General features: G+C 40.4%; 1 long non-coding RNA gene across 1 annotated transcript in view; it reads right to left on the reverse strand.

Annotated features, from left to right (window-relative positions):
• LOC137159715 (uncharacterized) overlaps positions 1–10825 on the reverse strand; it is a 30613-nt gene extending 19788 nt beyond the window's left edge. The window contains exon 1 of the long non-coding RNA XR_010921713.1: positions 10738–10825. This is a non-coding gene — a long non-coding RNA (uncharacterized lncRNA). The remainder of the gene's footprint in view (positions 1–10737) is intronic.
• Positions 10826–27435: the final 16610 nt, after the last annotated feature.

A 27435-nucleotide genomic window follows, 5' to 3' on the forward strand; every position in this document is an offset into this window, starting at 1 on the left:
CTCCCAAGTATTTAAAATTAGAAATAAAAATAACTATGAAAATTTGAACCTGCACTCTCGGAAGATGAAAGTGGCTGGAGCAGAAGGCCAGATGTTTCTAGCAAGCAGTGTCCATTAGGACTGTTCACCTTCTCCCATCTCCCATGCTTTGGTTCCCAAGGATACAAATGGGGACAAGTCCCAAACTGCATGCTATTTCCTTAACTGGAGCCCAAAGATTCTTGGACTGAAAACTTCAAAGATGCAGAGAAGGTGGCATGGGGTGGGTACATATGAGCTGTCATCTCACAGAACCAGTTAATATGGAGGACTTTTTGGGAAGAGGAAGAGTATTTCGTTTTGTGCTGCATACTAATTGATACCAACATGCCTCAACCCTAACCTGGAGGAATAATCATGACGGGTAAGTGGTCACAAACCATACTTGATCCTTTTCCTTTTTGCTCAGACTGGCACCAAGAGTAGCAATGAGTGCCAATTGTGGTGATTTTTGCGATGGACACTTGTTTCCTAGGATGGACTGAAATCAACAACTAATTTCATGTAGATCAGAGTCCCATATACTCTTCCATAGGGCATTACATTTTTTGGCATTTGTATATTTAAAATAATTAGGATGAGTAAATGCTAGTACAGTACTGCTAGCTAGATATGGTATATTTTTCTAGGTCAGTTGCCAGATATTTCAAGACAAAAGTTTCACAGTCCATATGGACTACTAATGCCTTCAATTCTCCACTCTAAAAATAATTATTTATATGGATAGTAATAAATGGAGGGCAAAACAGTATGAACACTTTATATCTTCTTCCCATTTTTTTGGCTGAGCCTTTCAACGCATGCTAAGATCATCCCTTATAGAATTACCAGAGACACGATGTTTCTCCCAAAGCTCCTATTTATGCACACTCACAGACAGTATTTAATAGCATTAGTCCTGTAGCAGCAATTTTCTCAGTAGTGGTTCATTACCAGCAGTTAACAACCCCCTTTTGGCCTTTAATTAATTACCTTGTCTTTGAATCTTAGTGAAGGGGAACTACTGTCAAGGGCACTGTTTGCTCAATTACCCAAAAGCAATAGACAAATGTTTAGTAATGAATGTAGAGATAGAAAACCATCCAAAATCCATTCAATTTTATCATAGTTTCAGTGTGGGCTGAAGCCTGAATTTCTTTAATCTGCATCTTCAGAAAAACTAATAAGAGGATTTCCCCCCAATACTAGAGCAAGAATATTTAAGTTCCTTATGTTAAAAAAAAATGCAGTAAAAGGATAAGCTCCAAAGATCAACTAAAGTACCTAATATTATAGCAATGAATAGTTATAGTTATGAATAGTTATGGCTCAGTAATACAAGGTGCTGAGCAGCTTGATGTCATTGGGAATGGAAGGTGCACGTTGCAGGTAGACACTTAAAATTAGAACTGAGTGAATAGAGAATAATGTGTTCATGAACAAGAATTCATGGATAGTTTTCCTAGATCTGATCAAAACAATCATAAATTTCTACGTGCATTAGAGATGGCCATGAGCCTTTTTATTTCCAATTGCCATAATCTTGATTCAAATATACAAGTAATGAGGACAGCAGGGCCCCCAGTTTATAGATTTTGGGGGCACCAGTTCTTTGATTGGAAAGACCTGGGAGTTAAGTGCCTGAATACTTTTCAGTGTTGTGCCCTGGTGTATTAGGCACTCAAGAAAAGGGTTAGGATTTCAAAAACACTGTCATGCTGGCTGGATTGGGAGAGGAGGGCATTTATTATATTATTTAACATCAGTGTGTCAAAATCATAATAATTCTTATGAGATATGCCGTGTCAGGTACTGTTAGAAAGGCTATAATGGGCTAAGTAAGATGATGTTGTTTATGCTCATGTGTTACATGTGTAATGAAAGTTATGGATATGTTTGGTATATCTGCATTTCAAATTGTGCTGTGTCTGGGCGACACCCCAGACTGGATGGCTGCGGCACTACCTGCTTAATGGCCCATTAAGGAAATTCACAGGTACAATGGGCCCAGGGGGAGAAGCCAGGGATGTACCTTATGAGTCACCAGGACTTACTCATGTGACATCTTATTCCTGTAAAATTCCACAAGCAGCATGGCAAAGACCAAAGGACATAAAAGGCAGCTGCACGACATCCATTTTGTCTTCTGTCTTTAGTCTCCAGCCTACCTCTGGATCAACTCATCTACAACTGAACTGAAGCTGTGAAACAAAGGACTGAGACCCATCCAGGTACTGGATGTATACCAGAGAGACTATACAAGCCTGCAAACTCCACAATTCTACAGGAAACCTGATTTATATGGATTTTCAAATCAATTGTATGTATCTGATTGATTTAATCCTTTAACATTTCTCTTATACTTTGTTTCTTTCTTTTTATAATAAACCTTTAGTTTTAGTTACTAAGGATTGGCTGGCAGCGTGGTGTTTTGGGTAAGATCCAAACTTACATTGATCTGGTACTGTGGCTGACTCTTTGAGGTCAGGAGAGACCTTTATGGTAAAGAGCATAGAGTTTTAAATAACTGGTCTCTTTACTGGACCTAGTGAGTGATTGGGAGCCAGAGACTGAAATGCAGTAAAGAGGGCTATGTATATTTTATTTTGGCTTCTTGATAACCAGGTGTGGGGAATCAGAAGCACTGTTTGTGGCTGGTTGGGGAGTTCTCCCAGTGCTGGGAGAATCTGGTCTCCTTTTACAGCCTGCCCTGATCTTGGCATTTTCAGGTGGCTACCCTAGGCATGGACAGGTCACAAACACTCTCTCTCCTTTTTAATCATTTTGTTCTGAAAAAAGTGATATACAATATTTAACTTATCTCTTGACAGCTTAATCAAAGTCTTTGTGACATAATGAATGCAACAATCTTGCTCTTCACGCTGGCTGATCAGGATTTGAAAAGCAATATTTAGAGTGTGTTACAGGTACTGTATGTAGTATTGTTTGATTACTAACTAAAATGTTATAGTAGCAGCACCAGGCCAGCATGAGATGGTACAACAGTTCTGTAGATAAATGCTAAGGGCCAGCACTTATGCTTCACTGGGAAATCTGAATGCAGCTATTGTAATTTCTACACATCAAATTCTGCTCAGTTGCACCTGTGTAAATCCAGAATAACTACTTTGGGTTTAGCAGTGGCATTCCATATTTGCACTAGCTCACACTCTGACCTCAAGTATTGTAAATAGGTCACCCTAATGTAAGCAGGGTCTGAATGAGCTCTCCCCTGCCCAGCTGGCTGAGGTGGAGCGGAACAGGCTGCAGGACCAGATTGTATTTGCATGAGCACACCCACCCTGCCTAGGTGCTCAGCATGATGGGATTGCTTTGAGCAAACGGTCACTTTGGCTGGTGCTGGGTTACAAATCATTTTACTGCGGAATGCAGAGATAATAAAATGTGCTCATTATTGTATGAGCAAAGGGCAGCAGAACTGTGCTTAGCCTGTCCTGATTGAAGGGTCGTTCTCATCTGAACTGAAGTTGGTAAGCAGGGGGCTCACATGCAGACCCCTGTGAAAGATAGAGGGGGCAGGGACAGGTGTCCCTGTGGGGAGGTGTGGCCTTTGCTTAAGAGCCCTAGGTATGGCTTGACCTGCCCCTCCCCAGGGTTCAAAGATAGAGTTAATTAAGGCTCCATTAGGAGTCCTCTTGTTTTGTTAAGTGAGCTGTGGGACAGCATTCCTGCCCAGCCTGCCTTAGTTTCCCTCACTAAGAGCTGGGAAGATACTCAGGAGATTGACCAGCAGAGGCAGCAGATGGGGACGGTGTGCACTGGAGCAACTGGCAGAGAGGCCAGCAGAACGGCTGGCAGAGCTACCAGCGGAGCAACTGGCGTAGCAGCTAGTGGAGTGGCAGGTAGAGCAGCCAGTAGGCAAGCTGCAATGTAGCAGCCAGACACGGGAGCGAGCAAGGTGCCTTCTTTCGCCCTCCCCCAAACCAGGGTGGGAGGTGAATTCTACAGCTGCACCTCTAGGAAGGGGCACATTAAAGGAATTTCTTGTTGCTGGACTTAAGAACCTGATGCAAAAGGAAACTGCCCAACGTAATCTGGGGTGGGTGTTTTGTTCATGGTTTTATGCATTTGAATCCCGCTGACAGCATTTTCCCAAGTTAAAGCCGGGTTACTTTTCCCCTTTTTATTAAAAGTCTTTTCTACATTCAGTCTCTGGGCTTGCCAGAGGGGAAGAGGTGCCCAACGGATGGTGTGTAATTGTCCCAGGTTACTGGGACGAGACTCGAGATGGTTTTGTGTTGTATTGTTGAAAGGAACCCAGATATTGAACCCAGCTCTTGTTGATGCCAACTCCGACTAGCAGAAGGATTACACTAACAGAATTTTGTTTGGAATTACCATTCTTTTTCTCTTGTTCATTTCCCTCCCCCCTACCTACCTTCACTTTCTAGATATAAAAAGGAAATGGCAATTCAGCATTACAGAATTCTGTGCTGCTGTGCTGGGACTCACACAGTGCAGTACTGCATACTAGTCACAAAACTAATGGAAATTACATACACCGCATCTCCTGTTCTTGGATTTGAGCATTATGCTCATTCAGTTACGTCATGTTAAGCACCAGCTATTTTGGCTTTATAGACAACTTTACTTTTTTCCCCCAAAAAATTCTTAATCCCTGTGGATTGTTTCCTCTGTGTAACAAGAACCCACGTTGACACTGTGTTTTACAGTATGAACAAAATGCCACTGCAAGCTTTTCTGCTGCATCCTCCCTGAGGATAATGATCATTGATCCAGTAACACATACATGACAACACTCCAAAGGCATATGAACACCTCCACTGGCTTTTCCTTCTTCCCTGCTGTTATGATTTTAACCCTAAAGAATAAAAACAAAACATTATTTACAGGTCTTTTCTGGCACTGTGCAAAATACAGGCTCCAGAGATCCTGACGTCTAATAATCATCAATATACTTTCTCCCTGGACCCCTGCCAATGAAACTGCAAAATGTATGTACGTTACACATTTACGTTAAGACCATAACACTTGTGAAATATATTCAAGTATAATCAGAATGCCCAACAAAAGAAGAGTAATCTCAGTTTCTTGCCTATGCCTTTCCCAAGATAAAATGCTTTCTCCGCAACCATCACCACCACAAGAACTCACTTACACACACTCACCCCACTCCCAAAATTATGAATCCCTCCCACCCTCTATCCAGTACCCCTTTCCCTGTCACGCTTTTCCTTCCCCAGCATATCAGTAAGGCTCTGTTCCTCACAGCAGCTACATGTGGATTATGATGCAACTTCGGTTGGCAGCAGTTGTGGCAGACATGTAGCCCTGCACTTTGTGGTAGCTGGGTTTGGGGGGTGGGGGAGGCAGGTCCTCTCTGGTTGACAGGGTGGCCAATTGGGAAAATAGATTTACTTTGGTTCTTGAAGAGGGGAGGGTGTTGTGGGAAAGTTTACACCTGACAAGTTTAAGTCTGGTGGCTAAGAGAACAGGGCTCTTAACGCCTTACCAGCTTGTTACGCTCTGGCATGGACAGGGAAGCACCAGCTGGGATGTGAGGTGACATGCAGTGGCTACAGGGCTTCTGCTCAGTAAAAGTGGTCCTGCTTCTTTTCCACTTTCTTCTGTACCTCTAGAGAGAAGGGAGGGTGCAGTGACTATCTGGTGCATCTCCTGTGTGCATCTAGAGGCATTATTTGCGGATGCAAGAAGGAAATTCTTGAAGAAGGCCTGCAGTTGCAACAACAGTAGCTGCACTCAGAGAAGCTGATACATTTAACAAGCAGATGGAGGCCTTAGCATTTAAGAGGGAGTGCTGCTAACCAGACTTTTTGCGATCTTCCTTCAAATTTGGCTAGTTTTCCATGATTATCACACAACCGTATGCAATTCTGGCTGAAAGATTTCAATTTTTATGGTCAGTTTATATTGATTTAGGGTTTCAAGGCTATATTTGTAGGGCTGGTAATTTTTTTTAAGATGAGATTCTACTTGAGCAGGCCCAGAGAGCAGCACTTTTAATCCAGGGTATATCTGAGCCCCCCTCCAGCTCACCACAGCAGTGGAAGCACACAATGATGCTATTAAAGTGGCTGGAAAGCAGCATTCTAAGACAACATGTCTTCTGCAGGCCAGCCACCTGTGCAAGAGATGTCGTTTCTAAACTCCTGCTTTAGTTACCCCCTGAAATCAGGCCTGATCCAATACCCAAAGAAGTTAATAGAAAGCCTTCCATTTGACTTCAGTGGACTCTGGATCAAGCCCTTAAGGAAGGGCTCCTGCAATTCCTCTCCAGCACATAAATGCATCCATTACAAGCTTAAATGTAAATGTATTGATGATACCATTGAATCTTAAACACATTCCATTTCCGCTTTCTTCAAGAAATTTCAAATCTATATATACTAAAAAACTAGATTTAAGAATAGGCTTGACAAATACAGCAGAACCCTGTTTATCCGACTCTCCATTATCCGACTCTCCATATTAGCCGAACAACCAGCGCACAGAGGTCCAGAATTGGGCGATCTCTCCTGTGGCCGCTAGACAGCACTTCAGCCTCACACTTTCCCATTCTCTAAATTATCCAAATTTCAGATTCGCCAATCGGGCCTCAATCCCAATTAGATCGGATAAGCGGGGTTCTGCTATACTTAATTGTCTCAACCTAGACTCCTCCATTTCATGAAGAAGGACAAGCTACTGTATGTTTCTGCAGTAAAGTACTGACGATTCAATGGACACTGTGATTTAATATGGAACTGCAAGTTTGATCTGATGCACCAGTTGCTAAACTGGGAGCCATTGCCTGTTAGATGCAAAGCTGTAAACTTGTCACTATTTTAATTAATGTAATGCTGCTTTTAATCTAACCAGAAATTTAACATTATATATTACCAAAATCTAATGAATTGCTGACCCATTAAACAGGTTAATGTTGAATCCAAGAACCACTTTAAAACAAACACAGTAGAGAATCAACTGACAATGAAACATTTCATCTGTACAATATTTCACAACCAGTGAACTCAGAATCTGAGAGACTGTTTCATACTGTTTCATTTAATTCAGGTAATTAGAGCAAACAGAAATGAAAGCCCATATGTCTGGGGCTTAACATATTGATAAGACGAGTAGAGTAAATGGGGCAATTTTTTCCCCTGCAAATTCTGAATTGTTTTGACATGGCAACCTTCTCTTGAAGACAGAGAACGGTAGTGCTTGTTACAATTACCCACATTCATATGGGAAGAAATGCTATTTGCCCCAGCAGTGCTTGCCTTATTTATACAGTCTCCCAGTAAGGATGCAGAATCTGTACCATGAATAATGAATAGCATATAGTTGAAGCCATCTAGCTTTTCTGGCTATTTCTACAATACCATCACTTCAGTAGTCAAAGTGAACGGTTTATGAACCAGCCAGAGGACAAAATGTTTGTACAAGTGTTTAACAAAAGGTAATTTAAAAAATAGGTCTGAGACTTTAAGAGCTATATTTGTCAGATAAATTGCTCATTATAATAGTGAATATAGTTCTTCTAGCTCGATGTAGCCATAAGGCCAATGTTTACAGAGATGTCACTTTCAAACATATGGGTGCTGAAAGGCCTACCAGAGGTAAGAAAATTTAGTTCTAGGAGTCCAGAGAAAAATAAGGATGTACGTGCAAAAGTCAGAAAGAAGAAAAAAGAAAAAAATAAGCAACAAAGAATAAATATTCAAAATGAATGCACCACTAAGTTTATGTAGTCTTTTTATCTTTAAATCACATTCCACTAAAGCATGTTGGAGTGGTTTTCAAAAGCACTCAGTGCTGGCCTAACTCTGCTCCCATTAAAGTCAGTGATAAAACTCCTAAACACTTCAGTGGGAGCAGAGGTAGTCAATGCTGAGCATTTTTGAAAATCTCATGTGTAGTTTTCGTTTGCTGCAGGCATCTGTCTTACTGGTTTCTTAGTTAAACAAACGACATGTTTGAATATATGCTACAGGAGCACCACGTCTTCTAGCAGACTTCCTTGCATCTAAAAAAGTACTTTATACAACATCCAACCTAAATATTTTTAATATCGTCTTTCTTGGGTTATCTGCAAATAGAAGCTGTTTTTGGCACAATCAGTGTTGCCAACTCCCACAATTTCACCATAAGCTGCCTCTGCTGGAGCCAGTCTCATGATGATGCAAAAAGCTCCAGCCCTCATTCTATTTCCAGTCTAGCGCAGAGGAAAAAACCTTCTGATTAGCTGCTTTCTCCATCTCTTGGAGAAGAGCCGCCAATCAAAGTTACTGCCAGAGGCAGGCAAAGTCTCTCCTTTCCTTCAGCAGCAAAAAGTTAATAGGTAGGGGAGGTGGGAGAGGGAGCAGTCAACACCATTCTTACAAGAAAAGACTGGGAAAAAAGGGAGCAGGAAAAGAAAAAAAAAAAAAAAAAAAAAAGGCCCCAAAACCCAGGAGCTCAGGATGGCTCTGCTCCCTCTTCACTCCTTCCTGTCAGTGTAAAATGGGTCAGCTCCCTCTCTGCTTGTCACAGTGCCCAGTTTAGGTCACAACTGAGAATGCCAAATTCAGGCCAGACTGAAGGAGACAGGGCAGACACACCCCAAAACTGGTGATTTTTTCTATCAGTAGAGGCCACCAAGCCAGTATCAAAACTGAGGTCCTGTATAACTACTCTAGTTAACAGAGAGCCACACAATGGTCCTCTAGCCAGTGGTTCTCCCTGGGGGGTATGCAGAGGTCTGCCAGGGGGTACATCAACTCATCTAGATATTTGCCTAGTTTTACAACAGGCTACATGAAAAGCACTAGCGAAGTCAGCACACACTAAAATGTCATAAGACAATGACTTGTTTATGCTGCTCTATATACTGAAATGTAAGTACAATATTTATATGGTAAAAATGAGACAGTAAGCAATTTTCCAGTTACGTGTGCTGTGACACTTTTGTATTTCTAAGTCTGATCATGTAAGCAAGTAGTTTTTAAGTGAGGTGAAACTTGGGGGTATGCAAATCAGACTCCTGAAAGGGGTACAGTACTCTGAAAAGGTTGAGAGCTCCTGCTCTACGCACTCCACCTCCTGGTTATCACCCAACAACTGGACTTAGTGCTGAAAGGTTATTGAAACTAAAATTCACTGCACATTAGGTTCTTCCAACCACAAAGGATCAAACCCCAGTTCAATATGTGCTTCTGGATCTCACCCAAAACCCACACTGAAAGCCAATCCTTTAGTAACTAAAACTAAAGGTTTATTAATATATATAAAAAAGAAGAGTGTTATTAAAAGTTTTTAATGAATCATATCCCTTATAATTGATTTCAGAGTCTGTAGGTCAGGATAATAAGCAGTGATGGTCATTCTGCTAGCTTGCAATAAGTCTCTTTGGATCACCCAAGACAATCGGGGGTTATCAGTCTTTTGTTTAAAGCTTCCCTTTGTTAGAAATCACAGCCCAGAGATGGGGAGTAGGAGTGAAGACAAAGAATGATGTCAGTCTGCAATTTATATCTCTTGATCCAGGTGCATGGAAAGTTATTGGCACAAACATAGAGTTTTGGGACACATGTGCACTGCTGAATCATGAGGCATTCATCACCTACCGCTCCCTGAAGAGACTTTGGAAGGGGTGTCTGGAAGAGCTGAATGTTCTTAATGGGCCATCAAGCTGGCTGGCTAGCCTGGATGTAACTCTCTCTCGGGGGTGTTACCCAGAAACATAACACATTTGAGATACAAACCATAGCAAATATTCATAACTTCAGATACAATGATGATACAGGGATTTAAACAGGATAATCATATTTACCAGATTATAACTTTTCCATGAGTACCTAACAAGGCATACATTATACATGATATATTGCAATTTTGTAATAGTGGTAGCAACGGTAATATAAATGGTCACCTTCCTTTTTATTACAGCATCACACTTCCATCCCTACAACGCCAGGCCCGGAAAGGGAGCAGGAAAGCTTCCCCCAGTCCTTGGGGAGGGAGTGAAGAACCCTTGGAGCCTCAGGAGGAGCAGAGATGCACTGAGGGGCCAAAGGCAGATGCGGGGCTGAGTGCAGATGAAAAGTGGATTTGGAGGTTGGATGGGCAGGGAGGGGAGACACAGAACTATTAGAATTTCTGGGTTTGCAGAGAAGCTGGAATCTGCACCATCCAACAGCCAGTGAGAGTTCTTGCAGTGCGGTACAGAATCATCTCATTCTATAACACTGGGGAAAACTAACTATCCCACATACGTGAGATGGGCGGGGGAGTTCTTAAAAAAATCAAGAGACCAACCCCTCCCCACACACTGTAATTGTTACAAGACTCACCATCCCAGAGAGCCCTCTCACAACATCATGTGGTGCTGCAGCCAATGTATCTCAGCTTCCCTTCAATGGTCTTCAGCTTTCTCCACTTACAGAGATGGTTTGCTGCAGTGATTTGGCCCTCCAGCTAAGTCATTAACAAAAGCCCAGAGCATCGGTGTCTAATACAAACATCACACCAAAGTCTTTGCCCAAATCTCAAACTGGGCCCAGCCCCTCCTTCCCGAGTGGATCTGCTTTCTCTTCTCTAATTGAGATGCTCTCCTGCCCACACTGTGGGCTCAGCTTTTGCCCTTCCAAGACTCCTCTCCATTTCTGCTCTCAGCCCCTTCTGGGCTCCCTACACTTTCCTGAGCAACCAGTCCCAGGCCTTCCTATCTGGAGTCTTTCACAGGCCTCTGCCTACCTTATGCTTTCCTCTGGCTCCTCACAGCCTTCTGCTCTCATCTTCAGTCAGATCTCCACTGCTGAGCTTCCTTCCCCCTAAGTCCAACACCCAGCAGAGGGGTAGTGGGGTGGGGTTATTTGAACAGGACTGATTGGCCCCAAGCCTCCTGGGCCTAAAAGGGGCAGGCTGCCTTGTTACAACAAGCTTAAAAATGTCATGATCTGGGGGCTACTGACATAGGGGCTAATGGAGTCTGAATCATGATTTTTTAACTTTTGGGGTTGCCAGTACACCTGGCCAGAAAACAATTTTGCTTTGTGAAAAATGTCAAAGTTTCAATTTTTTATTCAATGTCTGAATGAAACTGAGACCACTCTAAAATTATCTCATGCACACACACAAAAGCCAACACAAGAAATGCAATTGACCTACCAATGGCCTGGTGGTTATTGTGCTTGCCTAACAGGGTGGAGACCCATGTTCAACTCCCTAGTCTGTCTGATTCAGAGCAAAGACTCAAGCTTCCCTCATAAAATTCCATCCTGGATGCAAGAAACCTCTCCAACAAAATTGTCATTGAAAGGGATATGTTTCTGTGAAACATTTTAGTTTTGATGAAATGGGATTCTTTGGTGGAAAACAGTTTTGCAAAACATTTTTTAGCCAGCTGTAGTAATGAAATGTTATGTTCCCATTTAATGTCCAGTTATCTAGCTCATCTGTATGGGTCTGATCCGTCTCCCATTAAAGTTAATGCGTCCACTGAAACCAACGTTGCTGTGTGAAGCCCTACATTCTCATTGTCAAAATCAGCTTTATTCTTCTATTTGCCTCCATTACAGAGCTTAAGTAAGTCGGTGGAAGCCCTATTACAATTCACTCCCCATAATTCACTTTCAGTAAAAATATGAGATGGAATCATGAAACACCATTTTGTTTGCAAAACCCTGAGACTACCTGCTAGTCTGAGGTTTTTTTAATTCTCTGCTTCATAAAGATTTATCTTAATTACTATTTAATGTTTTATATTGCACTAGTATCCAGAGGCCTCAGATAGATAAGGAACCCATTTCCTAGACACTGTAAATATAGTAATTTATAGTCCCTGCCCCAAAGAGCTTTCAGGCTAAAAGGTCAGATATAACAAGTGGATGAAACAAACTGGTGGATGAGGATGATCAGGGAAAGAGGATAGAATAATGCAAATATATAGCATAGACTCACTGTGCATAGGATTTATAGCCACTAAGTTGAAGTAGTCACAGTTAATATAGCTAGTTGGGTGAATAACTGATTTTATGTTTTGTGGCAATTCAGAAAAAAATGAAGAAACTAACAATTATTTTGAATTTTTGGTGAATTTAAAAAGTCCATTTTTCATATATTCCAGAGCGGGGATTTGAACCCGGCTTACGCCGGTGTGGTAAAGATTATAAGTGGGGGAGGGGCAGCACTAGCCCCAGCACCCCTTCCCTCTTCTTGGGCTGTTCCATGAATGTTTAAAACTATTTGTATCAAATTAGCTAATAATTTTTGGTGAACCAAAACAGCACTTTTAGGCCAAAAATTTTTGTCCAGCTACAAGCATCGTATCATTATCAATAAATATTTGTTAGAAAGATAATTCTTACCCCAAAGCTTTTACAATCCAGAGTTTAATCTATTCCATTAAATGTGTAAGTGGAAGCTCGCTGTCCACATGTTGAAGGTGTCTCTCTCAAACTTGTTATGATGGAAACGCTGGTTACAATAGTGTGTTGGCTTCCGACACACACTACCTTTCAGCACCCAGACATAAAGGAACAACCTAAAGAGGTGGTTTTCTGAGTCACCTTGTTACTCCTTACCTCCGGCAAGACAGTCTTTCTTCTGGCTGCTGGATGTCAGCTCTCTGGCACCATCAGCCTTTCAGCGACTTAAGAATTCTCCTCTGAGCTATGCCAGCCCTGTCTTTGCCTTGCACATTAACAAGAGATGCATCGCAGTCCCCAAGTGTCTTTGATATCCAGCCTGACACTGGCTACAGAAATTCCTTTGCACAGGTAGGTGCAGTGTAACCCAGTTTTACCTTATGCCACTGCTCTTGTAAACCACGTAGAACTTGTGAGCACTTATAATAAAACAAAAGAAAGTTCATTTAAGAAAGAATAAGGATTGAGCAGAAACAAGAAAGTAGTGGAAACAAGTAGCTACAATACAAAACAAAATCTTAACATGCAAACCGGGTCTACACCCGTCAGTAGTTACTTTACCTATCTAATCAAGTAGATTTCTGCTCTCCCCCCCCCCGCACCCTACAACTCAGTCCAGTGCAGAGCTGGCTAGTTTTTCAAGAACCAGGATCCAATTCATGAAAGCACTCTATCCGCCAGGGCTTTTCCTCTGTGAATGGCTCCAGAGTGTCTTTCCCTACACTGTGTTATAGTGAAAACAGTCTTCTATTTCTATTCAGAAGCAAGGCAAACCCTAGCCTTGTTGTAGAGGTGTGCCCCCCCCCCCCCCCCCCCTCTCACACACACGACCTTTAAGTGGTTTCAGTTGTTTGTGGTGATCTCTGATGATTTCCCATTGACTGTTCTGGGACGTGGGCAGGATAGGCAATAGAACTTTGCATTACCATGGCGGCTGACTTGAATGATTCATCACCGAGACACATCGTCTCTTGGTGACTAATTTCTACTACAACTCTATAAAACATACTTTCAGTATAAATACATTGTTCCTCATGCATCTCATGAGGATTATAAATCTTGGCAAATTATGAGCTTACATGTTACTCTTTATGGATAAATATCCTGCAAGACATGTTGATATGAATTTGTCAAGTCTGAGGGGAGAGTTGTTTGCAAGGAATAGGGGACACCATGCCAAGGGGTCTCTAGGTATGTCTACACTAAAAACGCTACAGAAGTACAGGGGGTTTCCCATCCTGTAGTAAATCCATCTCAGAAGCAGTAAGAATTCTTTTGTCAACCTAGCAATGTCCACACCAGGGGTTATGTTGGCTTAATTACATTGCACAGAGCGTGAAATTTTTTGTAGCATAGACCAGCCCAAGTGTCAAACTTTGTCAAATGGACTTTTGTTACATTAGAACCAATTACAGTTCTCTTTATGATCTTCAACATATCAGCAACATTAACTAGGATCCCTGTTTTTCAGTCTCTATTATATGGATTCTTATGAATGGTTAATGTGAGCATAAACTGTTTTTTCTGCAGCTCTGCTGGAGACTCCTGAATGGTAAAATGCAGGCTATAAAGAAGTGCTGTTTTCCATTATAAACAATAAGGCATTTGCATTGCCTAATAGCTGCAGGGTTTGTCTTTGCATAGGGATGAGTATTGGGATAAGAGGTGATTAGGGTAAAAAGCACAATACATTTCCCAAACCAGAAACATGTAAAAAATATAGATGCATTCAGTAAGTTCTTTGTTTAAAAGCCATAACAAAAGTCCATATATTTTATTAAAATCATTAAGAAAACTTCAAGACAATGGCACAGCATTCTGTGTCACAGAAATATCTATACGTTTAGTTCAAAGATATTATCCACACTAAATTATTATGCAAACTAAGTGTGAGTTTTTTAAATAAAATTCCACAGTATTCTCTGTCAGCTCTTTCATTTATATATAAATGCAAAATCTTTAGAATTTCAGCTCTTGGAATGTTTGTCAATTTCATGACTGGCTTGGGGCTTTTAAATTGTCATGAGGCATTCGGCGTGGGCAGCCAGAGGTTTGAAGTTAACAAAAAGTGACTGAGCTCATATCTGGGACTATGTTAAATAAGGTTAGGTCAACTGATTTTAAGTAAATGTACTATTTATAAATGCTCCTGGTTTTTAAATTAAATAATTCTCATGGAGAAGCATGGGTTAACTCCTCTGCTTGTCCCTGATTTGCCCTTAACTCAAGGGGAAGTAGTTGCATGTGGTCATTTTGAGTTAGTCAAACTGTAACAGTTCTCTACCCATTTATCCCTTCTTGCAATATTCATTTTCCAAGGCTAGATGACAGCTGAATACATTCACTGAAGATAGAATCTATAAGAAGGAATATAACTATTCAGAGAGAAATAAAATATGAAACATCTATGCAGTAGTAAGGATTATGGTTATATCTGACACTGGCATGCTTTTGCTGCATTCTTCTGACTGTCCAAGAAGTTAAGTATTATGCATATTTGCATTGTAGATGTGCACAGTGTTGGGCGAAATAGAAGTATCCTGTATAATTGTCCTTTTTATATTTGTTATTGCTTTTATAAAAAATGATGGCACATTTTTCTGATCATTGGCCACTATGTAGCATGGTTGTGTATTATACTGAATGCCTAACAAAGCCAGAACTTCCAGATATCTCCTTTTCCACACTTGAAAGGTGTCAGGAGCCTTCAGCTAGAGCTGGTCAGGAATTTTCCTGGTGAAATAGTTTTTATTGGGAAATGCTGATTTGTCAAAACCAGAATTGTCCCTAGAAAATTATCAGTTTCAATTAAATGTCTCAGGTCCATGGTGGAATTTGTGGTGAGAGAGGAACAGACAAACCGAGCTCTGTGTTCCTACTCTTCCTGATTCAGAGCAAGGTCTTCAACCTGCATTTCTCACGATAGGTATGTACCGTAATCACCAGGACTAGTCTGGGCCATGGGCTGGCTGGCGTGCACACATACACACTCATGTCTCAATACAGAATGAAACAAAATGGCAAAAGTTGGAAGTATTTTTGCAATATAGAATTCTTGTGTTCCAGCCAGCCCTACCCTAAGATTCAATTTACATAAAAAATCTGCTATCACATCTTGTCGGAGAAGAGACGCAATACCACTTGACCTACGTGTTCAATCAAAGCTATGCAACACAGCTTGAACGTTCGATAATGAATACTCTCACACACAAAAATCTACAAGCCAAGAATTAATTGGTAAATAATTCTGAACAACAAATAACTTTGAGGAAAATCATAATCTGCTTGCAGCATTTTACAAACAGGGGTAAAATTAGTCAAGTAATTTGTTCAGTTCTGTTTATAAGTAAGTTGTGTGCCTGGATGTGATAGTATTATGATAATGAAAAGGGGACTTCCCCCCCCCCCCCCCTCCGAAAGGGCTCAACCTTCTACAATGATTATTGAGTTTTCATATAATCTACAACTTCTGTATTGTTAACAATTCAGTTTTTATTTTCCTGTGATTAAGAACACAAATTGCCATTACTCACTCTCAGGCTCTCCATGTGTAAACCATCTAAAATTTTATTTTCTGATGAATGAAGCTCCAGTTCTTAATGCATACCTCACATGCAAATTTACTCATTTCTACACCTATGGTACAAACGACCAACTATCAAACATATCTGTTTCTGATACTAGAAAACTGGATGACATTAAATTGAGGACATATGTTAAGTGAAAAATAGAAGAAAATAGAATCAGAGCCTTTTAACTTAATCCAGGCAGATATCCCTGATTCAGTAGGTAGAATGGCATGAGAGACAATATAATATTGTAACAGATACCCTGCTCAATAGAAACTATTGCACTGATGATATTTAACAATAAAATACCTGACCAATGACACTGAAATTCAGGAGCTTGTCCCAGCTATGCTAGGACTTCTCCCTATGAGGTGTATTGTGCTATGTGTTACATTTTATTATTTATTCTATTATATACAGTATGTGGCAGCACCAAGTTGTTTTAGAAAGTGTCATTTGCAACTGACTCAAAGAATTGTCTAAACGAACTTAAAGATGTGAGCTAAAATAATTGTAACATTATAACATAGGTATTAGTTAATAAACATCTGTGTATTATAATATCTTAGCTGGGTGAGCTATTCACAGCAAGCAATATATTCAACAAATATGACCCCTTTTTCTCTTTATGAATTATCTGTGAAAGGCTTCAATTCTGCTGACTTTGATATTTATTCAAAATAATGTGAAGGATTTATGCATACATATTTTAATTTACAGATTATTTGCAAATTATTATTTATGACTATGGTTTTGAGTGCTTCCCCGTAGTTTGTGGTAAGTGACTTTCTCCTTCCCATAACTGAATGACTGCCAAACCCACAAACATTCAAGAGAGCAGTATGAATTTTTACAATCCAAATATTCATGTGAATACGTTTCCATAAGTCTTTGCAACTCTGCTAACATTCTGGTGACCAAAAATCCACGTGTACAAATATTTGCAGAACATAAATACTACTGAAATAAAGTTGTGACTTTTAATCACATATGTTTGCAAACACTTTGCCCATATCGACAGTGTGAGCTATGGGTGAGACTCCCTTGTTTGTGTATACATACTTGTGCTAGCTCAATGAGACAGTTAGCATGGGCATAAATAGCAGCATGGCCATGGTAGCAAGGATGGCGGCAGCAGAGGCACAGTGGAGCCACGCAAAGTACAAAATCTATCTGAAACTGGTGGGCACGTTCTCAGCACAGCTCAGCCTTGCCTTTATGGCCACTACCCATGCTACTGCGGCTACCCATTATTTATACTCATGTTAGCTCAATGAGAGTTAGCGCAAGTATGTGTACATGAGCAGAGGAATTACATCCGTACTAACTCGTAGTGTAGACGTAGCCTTTGAAACATTATTCACCCAATCCCAAACTTAGCACTTAGTGTTTGTATTACAGTAATTTCTAGAGGCCCCAAATGAGATCAGGGCCCATTGTGCTTAGGTGCTATCCATACGCATAGTAAGAGACAGCAGCTATCCTAATGGGAGGGATTGCAGTGTTACAAATTTAACCTAAGCCATGTTCAGAGTAAGACCTTGAGATACATGCAGTATCTAATGCATATCTGCCAGAAAATGAGAGAGGCATGGAACAGGATAGAAGCACAAGAATACATGCTTGCTAAAAACCAGGTCTCTGCTGATAAAATTCAAGAACTTATACAAGGAACTTGTGAGAATGCAGCTCTTTGAAAAGATGTTATTTTAACAGGTAGTCAGTAGCAAAGAGATAAGCCTCGTCTGTAGTTCATCATTAATGGTCTGTAAATGATGTACTGATAGATGTTGGTGACAATTCTGAAAGTGACAAAAATGAGTGATTCCATACAGCATAAGGGAAGAAATGCAATGTCACATTAATGAAAGGTATCATGCAAAAGGAATACCAGAAAAGTCTTTTACTAGATGAGTATGAGCACACAAAAAATTTTTCAGATAGTTTTGAAATATTCTGTGTCTTACAACAGTCTAAAGAACCATCATATCTTCAGGAAGTAACAGACAGACCTTGACAAAATTCATTTACTCACTTCATATTTTGAAGGTAGACTATTTAGCGGTAGAGGACTCATATTCAAACTACTGTGAATTGAATCTTCTACAAGAAACCCTTAGTGAAAAAGTAATTTGTCATATAAAATATATATTTCAACAAATAATTTTTATCAAATGTTTTCAGCTAGTGCTGCACTGTATATTAATACAAAATTAAAAATACTGTGCTTGGCGTCTTGAGCAAGTTACACTGAATCAAAGCTACACAAAGGCCAAATGGAATAGCCAGTTAAACTGTTCAAATTGTCAACAGTCAAAGTAGACAGATCTGGTTGCTTGTTTGACTATACATTAATATATGCCATGAGGACAATCTGAATTCAGCCACCAGTTACTAAAGGTAAACATCTGAAAACAGGTTTATGGCAATTAAACTGCACAACTGTAACACAATTAAGAAACTGACAGTTTGTAACCAAATTAGAGAACTATTAAGAGTTTATCGCAGTTTATACAGTACAGTTACCTTATAGGGGTTCAGAAGACACATGAAAGATATATTGAAGGTTCCAGGTGCAGACACACACAGCTACAATATCACCTTCTTCCATAGCATATACTGATATCAGAAGTCGGTCAAAAAATAGGAGGAGAAATTCCACAGAAGTGCTGGAAAATTCAAAAGCCTTCCATCCTCCTGTATAACTGTTCAGCAATAGTGTCATCAGAGTCATTTTTAAATCTTTGTTGTGGTTTCTGGACACTAGTGATGAGGATGGAAGAGAGATTAGACAGATATAATAGAGTAATTTAGATATTAGATATGATGAAACAGACTCTACTAGACTAGATAAGAGTAGGAGACAAAGCATGACCAATAAAAGGGGTAGGAGAGAGATGCAGGACTAGGAAACAAGGGGATAAGGATAAAGACATGAGCCCAGGCACCAGGACTCAAGAAGAGAGATTGCTATTGAGTTCCAGTTGCCCAGAAGTAATGGGCCATTGTCAATGTAGTACCACCTATGTGACTGCCAAGACTTTTGTACCAGAAAACCATCAGGTGACACCAGCAGTAAGAGCAGTGGAGAGAGCAGGCATGGGTTCAGCCATCAGAAAAATCATGCCCTCAACCAGGACCAGCATAGCCAGCTTCAGTACATTTCTCCTAGAGAAGATGGGACAACAGAAATGAGAATACCCAGCAGAAGGTCTCCTCTCTGCTGAGTGACCATGTGCCTCTGAGGGTCATCTGCTCAGCGCACATCACTGTGTATGAGGAGAGGAGGGCCCTCCAGAGGGACAGGAGCACCCACAATGAGAAATAGGATAACAGTGGTTAGACACAACCAATTAAAGCCATCATCTCCTCCCATACACCTGCTGAGCTTTATTTTTCCCTGCTGTGGTACTTGTAGACACTACTGAGGAATCTGTATAAATGGATCCCATCTGGGATCCAATAAGAACATTGTTAAAAACATGGGCTTTCTATGTAAGTTGAAAGGAATGCTCTAAGGCATAGTTTCTCTACCTGTGGTACACGTACCCCTGGGGATACGCGAGACACAGGCAGGGGGTACGCGGCGAAAAAACCAGTGAAGGGAGGCAAGCGGCAGCTGCCGACTTCTGGGGAAGCCAGATGGCAGCCACCTGCTTCCCGCCTGGTCCCAGCTCCCAGCTGGGAGGCAGGTGGCAGCTGCTGGATTCTGGGGGAGGCAGGCGGCAGCCGCCGACTTCCTGCCCAGTCCCACCTCCTAGCTGGGAGGTAGACAGCAGCTACTCCAGTCCTGGGAAGCTGGGCGGCAGCCGCCAGCTTTTTGGGATGCTGGCTGGCAGCCGCTGGCTTGGGCAGCAACCACTGGCTTTACGAGAAATACAGTCATCCAGTGGTAAGAGGGAAAAAGATTGTATTTCTCAGAGTGGAAAACTGAGTGTTGGAATACTTATTAAAATTTTCAAAAGTTAGGGGGTACATGCTATTTAAAAAGTTGAGAAACACTGCTCTAAGGGAGGGTAAATTTAGGATATTTAACTTGAAGTCCTACCTTTATGAAGCATGCCACTGTTGTGTTAGAATTAGTGCTGGTGAAATAATCAAACAAATAACAAAGTTTGTCAATGTACAAAATAATGTGTTCTGCATATTGTCGGTAGTGACACCGATAGGTAAGGTTACCTAACACTTTCCATTATAACTCTCTATATTCAGTTGCTTATAATTTTGCTACATTTTGAACATGTGCTAAAATTTTCATTTTTGTTCTTGTCCTCAGGCTGATTATTTGTTTACTCAGGCATTTTCAGCAAAAGTTGGCCAGCTGTTTATGAAAGTGAATCTAGGAAAACAGGTGGCTGTATCAATATTAACATTTTTTCTAAGTATTTCTTTGAAGAGCTCTAGTGCTTGAAGTTTGGCAAGAGGATAGTCCTGGAGTCAAAGAGGTCCGTTTTTAAGTTCCAGGAAAATCTACCTAGATTTAGCCGAGTTATATGCTCCTGAAAAATCAACATTTGCATGTGCTTAGTAGAGCGTATTAGAGGCTTGCTTCTAAAATCTCTGAAAATCAAAGTGATAGAGCATGCTTCAGTCCCACAGAGCTCCTTGTGTGCAAGCCAAACAGTGAGTCAGCCCAGGCACAGAACTACAGCTTTTGATGGGAGGGATAGAGGAAGTAGCAGAAGCCGCAGTTACTTTGGTCTACAGGAAATAAGGGATTAAAGTAAGGAGATATCGGGCATTGTGAAGTCAATGGAGTTATGCTTGGCCCATGTCTCTTAGTACTTAAATGAGAAGCAGCATTTTAAGTTTCCACTTCAAGTGCAGTTAAAGTCTGTATATCTTAAACCTTTAATTGTACGTAACAATAGACATGGTCAAGGTGTTAAAAATTGAATTTCCTCATGCTAGGATCCATTTGGGAAAAGAACCTTTCCAAAACACAACAAGAAAAATACGTTTAGTGAAAATCCTTAAATCTCCCAAGCCACCTGGGAACGCTGGTTTATATCTGATGTGGTTGCCAGGCAACCATCACAATCTTTCAGTTACTAAAAATGATTTGACTGGAGTTGACCTTACTTTTATGTTAAGGTTACCCCTGCAGCCTTCCCTAAAATAGTAGAATTCTGTCAAACTGCCAGAAACAAAATTCTGTCATTACACTGAAATTTTGCAGCCCATTAGTCCATAATATGAACTAATGCCTTTAGGTACTCCAGAGGGGGGAGACACAAAAACAACTGATTTATTTCATTTAGAGACAAGGTTTTCACTTTTCACCACATGTACACGCTTTTTTTTCCTATGAACATCCATAACAATTTAAAGCATGTAGACTTTGGGCCCAAATCTGCAGTCCTGATGCAAGCAAAACCCCTATTAGATTTAATGAGAATGTTGCTTTATTTAAGAATGCAGTATCAGACCTTACTCCTATGCACAGCATCAGTATCAACAAAACAGAGGCCAACAGCTACAAAGCAGTGACAGTCTGTTAAATGTCAAATACACTGTCAGAAAAACAACAACATAAATAATTAAGGAGTCGTGTGGTAAATGTTATTAGCACTTAAATTACTTATCACGTATACCAATCAGCCACAGATCTCAAAGTGTGTTACATAAGTGTGTAAATATCATCCCATTTTGCAGACAGAACTGAGGAAGACAGAAGTTAAGTGACTGACTCTAAATTGTGATGTGACCATAGGCAAGAGTCAGAACTACTCAGGTCTCCTATCTCCCAGTCCTGTGCTCTATCCACTCTATAGCACTGACTTTAGGTACCCTTGTGCACCAGTGAGAAAGGATTACAAAAGGAGTAGCTTTCTTCTAACACTGAACAAAGACATTGATTAGAAAAAGACAACAGTATTATCTTTAAAACTACTTTACCGCTGCTCTGCTTCTCTGTTCAGTCACTGTCTAGAATCTCTCTCTCAGTCCCACTCCTTCTTGGCTTTTTGTTACCATTTTTAAAAAGTGGTACACACATATTCATGCCACTCTTACAATATATCCAGTTAAGAATCCCACTGCCAGGGGATGTTGGGAAGGCCAAAAGTATAACTGGGCTCGAAAAAGAATTAGGTAATGGAGGATAGGTCCACCAAAGGTTGTTTGCCAAGATGGTCAAGGACGCAACTCCAGGCTCTGAATGTTCCGAAACCTCCAACTGCCAGAAGTTGGGACTGGACAACCGGGAATGGATCATTCAGAATTGTCCTGTTCTGTTCATTCCCTCTGAAGCATCTGGCACTGGCCACTGTCAAAGACAGGATACTGAGCTAGATGGACCATTGGCCTGACCCTTATGGCCATTCTTATTTTCTTTCTTTCTTATGTTCTTTCAACCAGTCGTGACTCACTATTTCTTCCCAGCCATAACGATGGCAGTTATTTTGGCACAATTTTTTTCTGCCATGGTCTGCAAACTCAACTAAACATTTTACCCTGGTCAGCAGCAGCAGTTTCTTGTTCTGAAAATAAGATCTGTTTATATCAATATGGTGTTCACTCACTTTGATTCAGTATTCTTTGGGGTGAGACGTGCCAATAGGCGTAGAGTGTAAAGATCTATGACACAAAGCACATTCAGTCAGGAAATCTCTGGGATTGATTCTCATTCACCCATAGGCCATTTTACACCACTCTGGCACTGTAAAGGGCCTTCAAGTAGGTTGAAATGCAATTTTCAAAGCAGTAAAAAGAGTGTAAAAAGAATCAGGCCTCTAAATATGAAGACAAGAGATAAAAGATTGCAATCATCTGGATCCAGATATATCTCTTGCATTTCATATGCCAGGGCTTTAATATTTAGAGTCTCTTGTTGCAGTGGATTCCACCTCCACATTAATTACAAAATTAAATGGATTGGAAGTTTTGTTTGGCCCCTCAAGTACTATTATTTTGAAAGTATTTGATCTGTTCCCCATGGAAAAGTTACATGCTGATTTAAAAATCAAAAAGTGGGTGGCTGCTTCTGTATCAAAGTAAATGAAACTGATTTTCACTGAACTGATATGTTAAGCTTCCTTTGTCAGGAATCAAAACAACAACGATCATCTTATTGTCTGCATTTATGAGATGCCTTTTGCCATGGTATATGGGTAACAAATTCCTAGCACTTATACTTTACAAATATGAACTACTGTTCTGCATCCTACCAACACCCTTGTGAGGCAGGATGTTACTATTCCAATGTTACGTAAGAGAAACCGAGCCACAGAACGAGTTAGTGTCAGAGCCAAGATTAGCACTTAAAAGGCCTAAGCACAATACTGGGAGCCACAGCTCCGAAGACTGTACCTCACTCTCTAACAGAAAGTGAGCTGACATTTCCATAGGAACAGTAAAGCTCCCAAATTCTAGCTAGAGTAAGCCACAAAAATGATCTGATTCAATGAAATTCTGAATCCAAATTTACCACTTCTGGGTATAACAAACATACATGCACATAGGGCCTGAAGAAATGCAAACATCCAAAGAGTCCCAGAGGCTTACAAGACTTGGAATGCTCACTGGAAAAGCAGATGGCTTCATCCATTGGGCTAGACAAGCTGTCAGACAAACGACTTATTGAAGATGACTAGGCAGAACCTGGGATGTGGCATTAAAGCCAAAGGATAATATGGTCATCTTAAAAATGTTGTACGCATATTGTCCAGCCTAGGTCAGCAAGATCCAGGTTTCATGTATATTTTAGTACAAGAAAGATTATCACTAAGACAAAGAACAGTTTTCACCACGGAACTCCTGTATATGTTTTACTGCGTGCTTAGCAAGGGGAAGTGATAGCATTAGCCGATCATCACTCCTTTCTAAAAATACACGCCACTTACTACTACTATGAAAATGATTATGTATTTCTTGGGGTCAAAGCCTGAAGCCCATATGCAGATACATTTCTAGTGAACACATTGGGAATTGTGGTTGCTCAGCACCTCTGTACAACAGGCCATTTTTATTTACTGAAGGAGCCTAACTTTAGACACCTAATTTTGAAAAATATTTCTTACTAGAAGCAAGATCTGTACAATTTCTCTACAAGGTTTTCAAAGACGTGATGCACTGAACTCAGAATTTGATCTATTTCTTATGCAACAACCATTACAGATGAGGAAAGCCTATTTCTGCTGCTGAAGTACAAGCAGCAATATAATAAACCTCACACTTGTGATGGCATAATCAATATAGTGTCCTTCCCACTCTTCATCAGTTGGACAAACTTCTGAGGTAACTGGCATTGTAAGAATACATTCAGGAGATTTCTTTCCACTACCTCAAATTCTATTCACCTTAACTTTATGTGCTCATTGTTAAGGTGATAGAAGTTGTGTAAAATAAGAATATTAAGCAAATATGGACTGAACCCATTTGATATTTGAATATTGCCACTTCCTTGAGATTGTACCTGTCATGATATTTTGGCCTGCATGCAGGGTATTGAGGCAGCACTCAGATGGTCAACGTGGATACATTTAGCAGGACCTTTCTGATGAATATTCCATCATGACAAGCAATTTTTAAAAAATGACTTTTATGATTAGCTGAAGTAATATGAACCACCAGTGAACAAAGTCTCATGATAACCTTATCAGAAAGCTGCAATGAATGACAGGGAAACAGGGACAGAATTCAGAACAGATGAGTGTGATTTAAAAAATAAATATATATTTTAAATAGCACCTATTGTTCTCAATGTATGGGAATTTTTATTAAATACATCAACAGTACAGGCAACAATGTACCTCATGAGAGAATATTCACAGTAATTTGGAAGAAGGACAAAAAGCAAAATATAAGCAGATAGGCTAGTGAATATGATACTGGTTAGGACCAATAGGATAGTAAGCACTGTAAGTTTTAAGACTGGAATCAAATGTCTAAAATAAACCTTATATAAGATATAGAGAAGCCTGGAAATAGATTTGTAAATGTATGTGTAGCCTTTTTTGGAATCTGATATTAGAAAAGGACATCAGAAAAAGTATGCAATCGTCTTGTGTACCCCTTTGATTGTAAATATTTTTTTTAATAGAGCAGCTTTCAAGCCAGGAAGAAAAGGACCAGAAATTCTTGGAGTATGCCAGCAGGAGTAATGTTTAGATACCACAGTAATAGGTGCTAGATATACCAGATAGTCAGGAGAAAATACTGATGGGCAGAGGAAAGCACTTTGAAGAGTTAGCAGCCACAGTGCAATCTCTTTTGATTCAAGGCAATCATCCACAAATGGTCAATTCAGGCTTTAGTTTAAGGATGCTCCTGCAGTTCTTACTAATACTAAACTCCCACACAGCAGCATCCACAAGTAATGATTTCTACCATCTCCATTTGGCTAGGAAACTGCGTCCCATTTTGGTGATTGGTAAGCTGTCCTCAGTTATGCATGCCTTCGTCTCCTTCCATCTGAACTACAGCACTGCAGCTAGAGCTGGCTGGGAAGCTGGTTGGCAAAACACCTAGAGTTTTTGGGAAAAAACGTAATCCCAAATCAGGACAAAGCAAAACTCTGTTTTTTGTGAACATAAACTCAGCAATATTTCGTTTCAGAAACAAACATTCCCACTGCTAGAATGTTCTGGTGTTTCCAAAAGGAAATACATCCCCCAGCTTCATAACAGCCCACCTGGAGGACTACCTGAGTTTCCACTTAGTGGACTGCTGAACTGTCTGTTCCCAGCCTCCCTGGGGCTGCCTGACCAGGCAGCCCACCCACAAGACAGGCAGCCTGGGTAGCTAGCCAGCCAGCCAGCCTACCTACCTGGCAAGCAGCCTGGGAAGCCAGTCAGCTGGGGAGACTGGTAAACTGGGGAGCCAGGTGGGCTGGTGAGAAAGTTTTGACAGAAGCAACATGTTCCTGTGGAATGTTTTGATTCCATCAAATCATCATTTTCTGGCAAAAAACTGTCCTTTCAGAAATTTTTCAACCAGTTCCAATTGCAATATATCTGGGCACGAAGCCATCAGCCCCTAGGAAACTCCAAGTAATTCAGAATGTGGTAGCATTCACAGGCTTCTGGGGCACATTAAACCTGACCACCGCTCACAACACTGGCTTCTCATATAATATCCAGTTAAAGGAAAAGTCTCGGTCCTTAACTTCAGGAAGCTTAATGTCCTGAGCCCAGCATCTCTAAAAGATTGCCATTGCCTAATACTCCAGGATGAAGACTTGTCGACAACTACACTCCTCAGATACACTGGAACTTTCTACCACAAGAGCATCTGTGCAGGAGCCAGAACTTTCTGGAGGGCTGGTTTCAGACTGTGGAACAAACTCCCCCAAGAACTAAGAAGTTCCATAAGCCTCACCACCTTCCCCTCCAAGTATGAGTTGCATTTCTTTGACCTTGCTTTCTCTGACAAACACATGGCAATGTGTACATATATATTTTTTTTCCAAAAAGAGTCCTACCAAAACACTACGCAGCACATTCTCATCTTTCCCCAGTGGGGAAAATTGTGAGAAAATAAACCCCACATGACAGATGTTAGTCACATCTGTACTAGTGCAAGGAGCTCATACACCACCGTGCTCAGACAGTCATCACTACAGTGATGAGGGTGGTTCAGGAACCTATATACATTAGAATAGAAAATGCACAGGAATAGGAAATCTAAGATTAGATATGGAAAATGATTAGTTTTACATATCATAGTCTGTATGCACTCTGCTGTACCATATATAGCAAGATATTTAAGCATAGTCCGAACTTTAACCATGTGACTGATCCCTTTGACTTCAGTAGAACGACTCCTGCTTAAAATTAGGCATGTACTTAAGAGCACATTGCTGAACTGAGACCTCAGTAAGAGGTCAAACAAAACATAGGAATTTAAACATATTATAGTTCTAGCTATACTGTAAAGGCTACCATACTGGAGGACCAAATTAAACTGTGATTGATCCTAAAATGGTCAAAACACAGTGTGATCTTACAGTGTGGACCAGAGCAAACAGTACTAAAGCCCCGTTAAATCTCAAGTCTGTAACATGGTTTAAAAAACACAGCATAGTGCCATCCAACCTGTAAGACTGAACAGCAATTACCACACTAACACTTCAAATATCACCAAGGAATCAATCTCACACATATGTCAAATTGACAGTGGCTGTACCTGGAATGTACTGATTGTTAAGGATTTGTGCAGAGTTGTACTAGATAAAACCCACTACTAACACCATGTTCATAGATTTTATTGATTTATAGATTGTATGGCCAAAAAGAACCATTGGAATAATCTGATCTAATGTCCTGTACAGGACCACACGAGTTCCCTGAATTAATTTGTTTAAATTAGAGCATATTTTTTAGAAAAAAAAATCAAATCTTGATTTACAAATTGTTTGTGATGAATCCACTGCAACTCTTATTAAATTATTCCAATGATTAATTACCCTGACTATTAAAAAAAATTACACCCTATTTCTAGACAATTTGTGTAGC

This window comes from Emydura macquarii, unplaced genomic scaffold (genome assembly GCF_026122565.2).
Source record: "Emydura macquarii macquarii isolate MOO-44397 ecotype Brisbane River unplaced genomic scaffold, CSIRO-AGI_Emac_v2 contig_1876, whole genome shotgun sequence".
NCBI classification, from domain to species: domain Eukaryota; kingdom Metazoa; phylum Chordata; order Testudines; family Chelidae; genus Emydura; species Emydura macquarii.